This window comes from Apostichopus japonicus, chromosome 16 (assembly GCF_037975245.1).
Source record: "Apostichopus japonicus isolate 1M-3 chromosome 16, ASM3797524v1, whole genome shotgun sequence".
Classification (NCBI taxonomy): domain Eukaryota; kingdom Metazoa; phylum Echinodermata; class Holothuroidea; order Aspidochirotida; family Stichopodidae; genus Apostichopus; species Apostichopus japonicus.
The window spans coordinates 24,865,928-24,873,137 of NC_092576.1; positions in this window are offsets into that span (position 1 = coordinate 24,865,928).

Consider the following 7,210-nt stretch of genomic DNA (forward strand, 5'->3'; position numbering starts at 1 on the left):
GGATGCAGCCTGATGTTTTAGTGTCTCCTCTGCTTTCTTGTGGGCCATCTGGAGGGCTTCATTATGTGCGAAAATCCACTCATCTACTGAATGTGCGGTTTGCGAGTGTGGTTGATTCAACAAGAAATCCACATGTAAAAAAAGGCTCCCTGCCATACATCAAAATAAAACGGGGGAAACCCAATTTGGCTCGGAGAGGGAGGGTTGCATTGTAGGCCGTACAAAACTTGTGGTAGATACCAGGGGCGGATGCAGGATTTGTGATGGGGGGGGGGGCGGGGTCTGACTGGTCCAGCCGCGCCTGAACGTAAGACTATCCAAGCGGAGTGCCACCATCGGTTGGCGCGGAGCGTACCCCCAAAATTTTGTCTTTACAACCCCCCCCCCCCAGATGGCCGGAAACGGAACTTCCCGAGTATTCTAAGCTGCATGTACCTAGCCTGAAAATATGGATCTCATGTCTGCAATTTCTCAATTGATGAGAAAAAAAAAGTCTATGAAATATGGTAATACATATGAGATGAGTTGAGATGATACAAAAATCATAATGCCTTTAGCCCCCAATCCCCCATCCCGTTCCGTCACCACTGTTTGATGCAGGGCCGGATCCAGGATTCTGGAAGGGTGAGGGGTTCGGCCTCCAGTGATCCTAGGGTCTAAGGGGAGTGGGTTTCCCTCTATCCATTGTGAAATTCTTGGATATTTAAGTACAACAGGGAACCCCCTTCAATTTAGCCATGCAGAGCACCTCTCTCTTTTTTTTCTCTCCTTTTTTCTCTTTTTTTTTCCTTTTTTTGGGGGGCCAAGAGCAGAGGGGCCGGACCCCCTGGACCCCCCTGGATCCGCGCCTGGATACTCAGACCAGCGTCTCTTCTTAGAGGGTGGAAGTTTTTTTCAACAGATCATGTAGGGTTCTGCTAAAACGTTCTGCATGGTCATTACCATCTGGCTAATAAGGGGTAGTTCTCGTATTGGTAATGTTATGAATCTGACAAAGCTGTTGAATTAACGCCGATTCAAAATTCCTTCCTTGATCAGAGTGCAACCGACGGGTGCCCCGAATAGCAACAACCAATGGTGGACGAGCTTCTTAGTGGTGGTCTGTGCAGTTTGTTTTTTTTGTTGGTATTGCCTGCGGGAAGTTGGAAAATATATCCGTGATGATGAGTACATTTTCCTTACCTGCTGTATCCCGCTCCAGGAGGGTAAATCAACTTTCACAATGTCATTTGGTTTGTTGGCCACAATACTTTTTTAACGGTTCTCGGATGTTTGGTTGGTTCTTAGCACGAACACAGCGATCGCATTCTTCGCAGTATGTTATTACATCATTGGATAGCTTTGGCCAGTAACATGGCTGATTTACCAGCAACATCGTCCTCTTACCGCCTTGGTGACCACACTGATCGTGGCAAGCTTTCAACACCTGCCCCCGTGGGACTTTTGGAAGCAACAGTTGATTGGTGTCGTTTTCAAGACAGGTCCTATACAGTAAACCATCCATCTCATGTAACTTATCCCATTGTTTCACCGGGAGAGACATTTTCTTTTTTTGTCTCCGGTCAGTCATCGAAGGTTTGGCATTGGACAACCATCTTTCGTATAATTGACTGATAGTGGGGTTTTCTGCTGGAATTCTCTGAGTTTTTCCCTAGAGTAGGAAGGAAATACTAGTGGTGACGTCACCGGACAGTTGATTTCTTGCTTCGAACCAGTAATTGATGTAACTATTGCCATTTGCAGATCCTCATGGACAGCTGTGCACATGAGGGTACATTAGCAGATGGAGCCATATCCACGCGGGGTGTTCGACAAGGGCGGTACTCGGGAAAGGGCATCCGCTTCGGTGTTAGATTTTCCGGGCTTGTAAAACGTCTTAGAGTCGAATGCAGCAAGGGCGCCCACCCAGCGTTGAGAAACTGCATCCAGCTTATCATTCCCAGATGAGCTAGAGGATCACTATCTGTATATACAATTAATTTGTGTCCCAGTTGGTACTCCCGAAAGTTCTCTGTGACTGCCCACTTTAACCCAAGTAGTCCTAGCTTGAAACTAGAGTATCTATCCATGGTCTTTTCCGACCCACGGAGAGTTCTACTGACAAATGGCAGGCAAGTACTTGCCGCTTTCCATTCTGCACTTGGTACAACACAGCTCCCAATCCGCTAAGTGACGCATCTACCTCCAGTTTGAATGGCAAGGTGTTATTTGGGTACGCCAACACAACATTGTCACATAATTTCTGCTTCAGATATTTGAAAGCCTTAGTGTTCGTCAGAACACGTAAAAGAAACAGTCTTAGTACTCTTTTGTTGGTGCAGGCAGGTAGAGACCGAAGTGTGAAGTGGTTTTGCCCTTTTGTGAGAAATTATACACAAACCTCGTGTAAAAAGAACAGAATCCTAAAAAAGACTGAAGCGCTTTAACATTCCGAGGTGCAGGCCAATCTTTAACCACATGGATCTTGTCTGGACTTGGCATCACCCCAGCACGGGTTACTTTGTGACCAAGATAGGTCACATCACTTTGGAAAAATGTACATTTGGAGGGCTTGATCTTCAGACCTTGTTGTTCTCATCTATCAAACACCCTCTGCAGATGGGGCAAGTAATATTTAAAGGACTGGGAATACACTAATATGTCATCCAGATAACATAATACAGACTGGAAAAACTGGCCATAAAGGCAAGTCTGCATGAGGCGTTGAAACGTACCTGGGGTATTTGACAATCCAAACGGCATGCGGTTGAATTCGGACAAGCCAAACGGCGTAAAGAATCCCGTCTTATGTCTGTCTGTATCTGCCATGGCAACCCGATGGTACCCAGAGAGGTGGTCTATCGCAGAAAACCTCTGAGACCCATACAGTGTGCCGATTGAATCCTCTATCCTTGGGATGGGATAGGCGTCTTTAATTGTTTTCTGATTGAGTTTCCGGTAGTCAACACACATTTGAAGGCTGTCATCTGTTTTCCGTACCAGAACAATCGGGGAAGCATGAGTGCTGGTACTTGGTCTAATTACTCCCTTGTCTAGCAATTTCCGGATATGTTCCCTTACTTCCTCCTATGGATACAGCGGAATCCGACGGAATGGTCGTTTGACAGGTATTTCATCGGTGAGAGGTATCTTGCGGGAGACACCCTCTGCATTGCCCAGGTCGTCATCTGATGTAGCAAATATCTCAGCATTTATCGCCAGAAGGGCAACAGCTTTGATCTTCTGTCAGGCTATCAGGGGGAGGAACTTTCAAGCAGGGCTCTCTCTGTGCAGTATCGACAGAACCATGCTGCACACATGCTGCACACTCGACTTTACTTTTGTGACAGAAAGTGAGTCATCAAGAAGAACGGATGGGACTTCCAGCTTCTCCAGAGGTGTTCGGGGCTGTAAAACAACATTCTCTTTAGTGAGGTTTAGTACCTGCAGATTCAATTTCCTACCAGTCCGGTTTAACGTTGATCCAACAAACCCATAGGCAATTAGGTTAGTGGTTCCAACTCAACCTCATCAGAACCATGCACAACAGGACAGGACTGAGACTGAGATCACTTTAACTTACTCAGGTGGCACGATAACTCTAGCCCCGTAGACTCTCACCAGTCCTTGAATATTTGGTTGGGGTTTGGCTTTTGGTGAATCTGCTGTACAAGATAGCTGAGCCAATATCCTTGATGACATTTAGGCCAACCAACATGGACGGGTCTATGTCCGATGCTAATACCAGAATTCCTCTGCGAACTATAATTTCTTCCCCAAGCTGAAAACACTTCTTTGATATGATGGTTACCTCAGAGCCTGTATCCAATACTGCTTTGACCGCCTTTCCATTTGCATACACCGTCGTGGTTGGGAATGCACTGACAATCGTTACTCCTTGTGAGCCCTGTTGCTCTTGACCTGGACCACCCAGTACCTGGCTCACGGAACTGGGCGAGCTTAATTTCCCGATGAAACATTAATGGGAGTTGGGTTCGGGCATTCTGACGCATAATGCCCCATTTGGTGGTATCGTCTACATTCAATATCTTTCTTATCAGGTCTGGGCCGCCCCTACCTTTAAATCGATGAATCCCTCTCTCCAATCTTTCTAGCCTTAATACAATCTCTCCTTGCTGCACCATAATGGCTTCGATGACATCTACCAGGGTCTGGAAAGTGCTGGCAACTTTTTCCACTACAGCAGAAAGTTGGTGAGTATCAGCTTCAGTACTGTGAACAGCAGCTCGTTGGATACGCCTTGGGACGAAATCACTCTCCTCTTTCGCCAAATTCAGCGTCCGGTCCCTTAATTTGATAAAGGATATGCCCGGATCTTCTTTCATGAGCCTTGTAAGTTCCCGTCGCAACACCCCATCTATCAACCGATCCCGAAACTGTTCTTGATGACAGTTTCAGGCTTTCGGGCACCAGGGATCTTCGCAAGCTCATCCGCAAGAGCCATCAATTTAAAGTCAAAATCTGATACGGTCTCGCTATCTTTCTGTACCCTACTACAGATCTCGCGCATCACGGAACCTTGACTACTCCGTTCTCCAAAGGTCTAACAGAGCGTGTGGAGGATGGCATCTGCATCGGTGGACACCTTTTCTGGCTGGTGCCTTATCTCTTGCCCGGCTAGGTATGACATCAGAAAGACAGTTGCCTAGGTCCCTCGCAATCTTCTCAGCTTTACTTACTGCTGTACGGATGTCTTCCACGAAGGTCATCACTGGCAGGCCATCGGTCCCGGTGAAAGTTTACTTGGTAAAACGTATACTGTCTTAGGTTGCACTTCTGTTTTCCCACCTTTGTCCTGTTCAGTGCTGCAGTCAGCCCATCCAACTGGTGCTGGAGAACCCTAAGAGCCATGGACGACATACTGCCACCGTCCTTTATCTCGTTGATGCCTTATAGTTGTTCTGCATGGATCCAACTTCTGAAACCATTTGTGAGGATACGCAGGCAATAATAAGCAGAAGAGAGTGCCAATTACTACCACCGCTAGTTCTGGTGGTCAAGTGGTTTATTATTTCTTCTCTCACTTAGCATGTTCAAGATTATTTCAAAACTACAAAAACAAAAAGGACGGTGCAGCACCTTCGGGTGGTTTCCCTCAACTACGTCTTAAAAGCGACCTTTTTTGGTTATAACTCTAAATGTGAAACGACAGAGCGTTTATGTGTCTTGTCAAATATAATGTATAAAGCATGTCCTCGTGCAGCAACGAACGCCGAAAGGGACAAATGTACAACCAAAACATGGCTCCCTGTCCGATTCACTACAAAGGCATTAACACAGAAGTGTTACCGTGTGGAACCAAGTCAGTAAATAAGTTCTGAAATGATAAGCCTACCTATATTTCTACTCCTAAATCTTCAAGTTACCACTATTTTTCTCGGATTGTCGACTTTATACGCCAGTGCCTTTCAATCATAAGGTCCCTAGTTCGAGTCACTCCTAGAAAATAATGTATGTCGTCCAGTTACAGAGTTGTTGACAATTGACAGATTATAACCATGGACGTTAAATATGAATGTAAGAGACTGACTTGGGTAAGCTTGCGGCTTTGATAAGCCAATGATGGCTTCTTCGCGAGTTCCTGCTTGCAGAGGGATCTAAAGTAATTGCACATACATATACCGAAAACTCGACCATTTGGATTTCGAAATCTTGTGTGCATTTCGATATTGTACTTTTATTGTAAAATTTGTTACGTAAAGTATGCCCGAAGGATCAACGAGTATGTCTTAAATCATATTAACGTTTTCGGATAAATTTCCACTTTTTGTCACATTTTGACTTGTTTCTATGTATTTTACTTTTTATGTCCGAATATCGACATATTTGAAGATGATTTTTTTGTTCCTAAAACATGCAAATAAACTTTGCAAATGTCAGTGTATAATTTGTAGAGATTTTGAGATGAAAAAAAAATCGATAGCTTATGAGTTATAGTAAGATATGAAACGACAAAAGGGTCATATTTGCCAGAAACATTATTCGCTCCGCCCCATTACAGTAGGAGAGAGGCCCTATCCATTCTGCCTCCCCTCATCTCTATTCTCTTCTCTGCCTCGCCCTTCTCCTCCGCCTCTCCCTACCTTCGTCTGTTTCTACGACTTTCCCATTCATGAAAAAAAAAAAACATCGACGGGATACAAACTCCAATTAACTTCTGTGGGACACTGCGAATATCTGCCTGCCTGTTCTGTAATAGTTGTGTACACCCGTTCTGGTACGTCATACAATAAGTCAATGCTGAGGTTAGATTCAAAGTTTTCGACAATAGAAAAGTTGACCTGTGACGTACTTCCGTTTTCAAGATCCCTCTCTAGAATTCCTATAGCAGTGGTGCGAAATGGATAGTGTAAATTACTTGTAAAAGTTGTTGATGACGGCTACTTAGGCTGAAGAGTAACCTGAAGATGACGGCAAGTGGGCAGCATGGGCTTGAAGCCTGGACGTAGAGATTGACTTTTAATGTATTCATTTGAATTGAACATTTTACGTTTGAGAAAATTATATAAGCCAGGCTTTGTTGCGGATTGTAGCTGACGCAGATTAGGCCCCAAGACGTAGCCTAAGGTACTGTAGGCCTAACAGCATAACCGTTAGCCTAGTAATGGTTGGTGAATTACTCTGTTGAATAGCTATGTTTAAACGAAATTCGGGGTCATGGGGGGGGGGCATAAATTTTGATAAGGATTAAATTTCTAGTGGAGGTGCTTATATGTATTTTGAAAGGAAGGAAAGTGATAGTCATAGTTCTAACATTATCAGGAGACATGCTAAGGTACATAGTTTCAGGGATAAGCTGAAGATTTTCTTTACCAATGCTAGAAGTATTCGTAACATTTTTTGCTGAATTTACTGTTCTTCTTGAGGATCTGAAACCTGATGTGTTTGGTATCACAGAATCTTGGTTAAGGGAAGACATTGATAGTGCTGAGGTTTCTTACCCTGGGTATGTTGTGTATCGTCAGGACAGGAGGGATACTCCTAATGGAATTGGTGGGGGAGTTTTACTGCATGTCATGGATGATATGAAAGTGTTGAGAAATCTCAGTTGCAAGGTTCTCTTGTAAATTCTGTCTGGTGTGAGTTGTCTACAGACAACTCCAAGAGGTCCAGTGATGTTATAACTGTTGGCGCTGTTTACCGTTCTCCTAACAGCAGCGAAGATGACGATGTCATGCTGATTGGTTCAATTAGAAAGGCTGCTAAACGC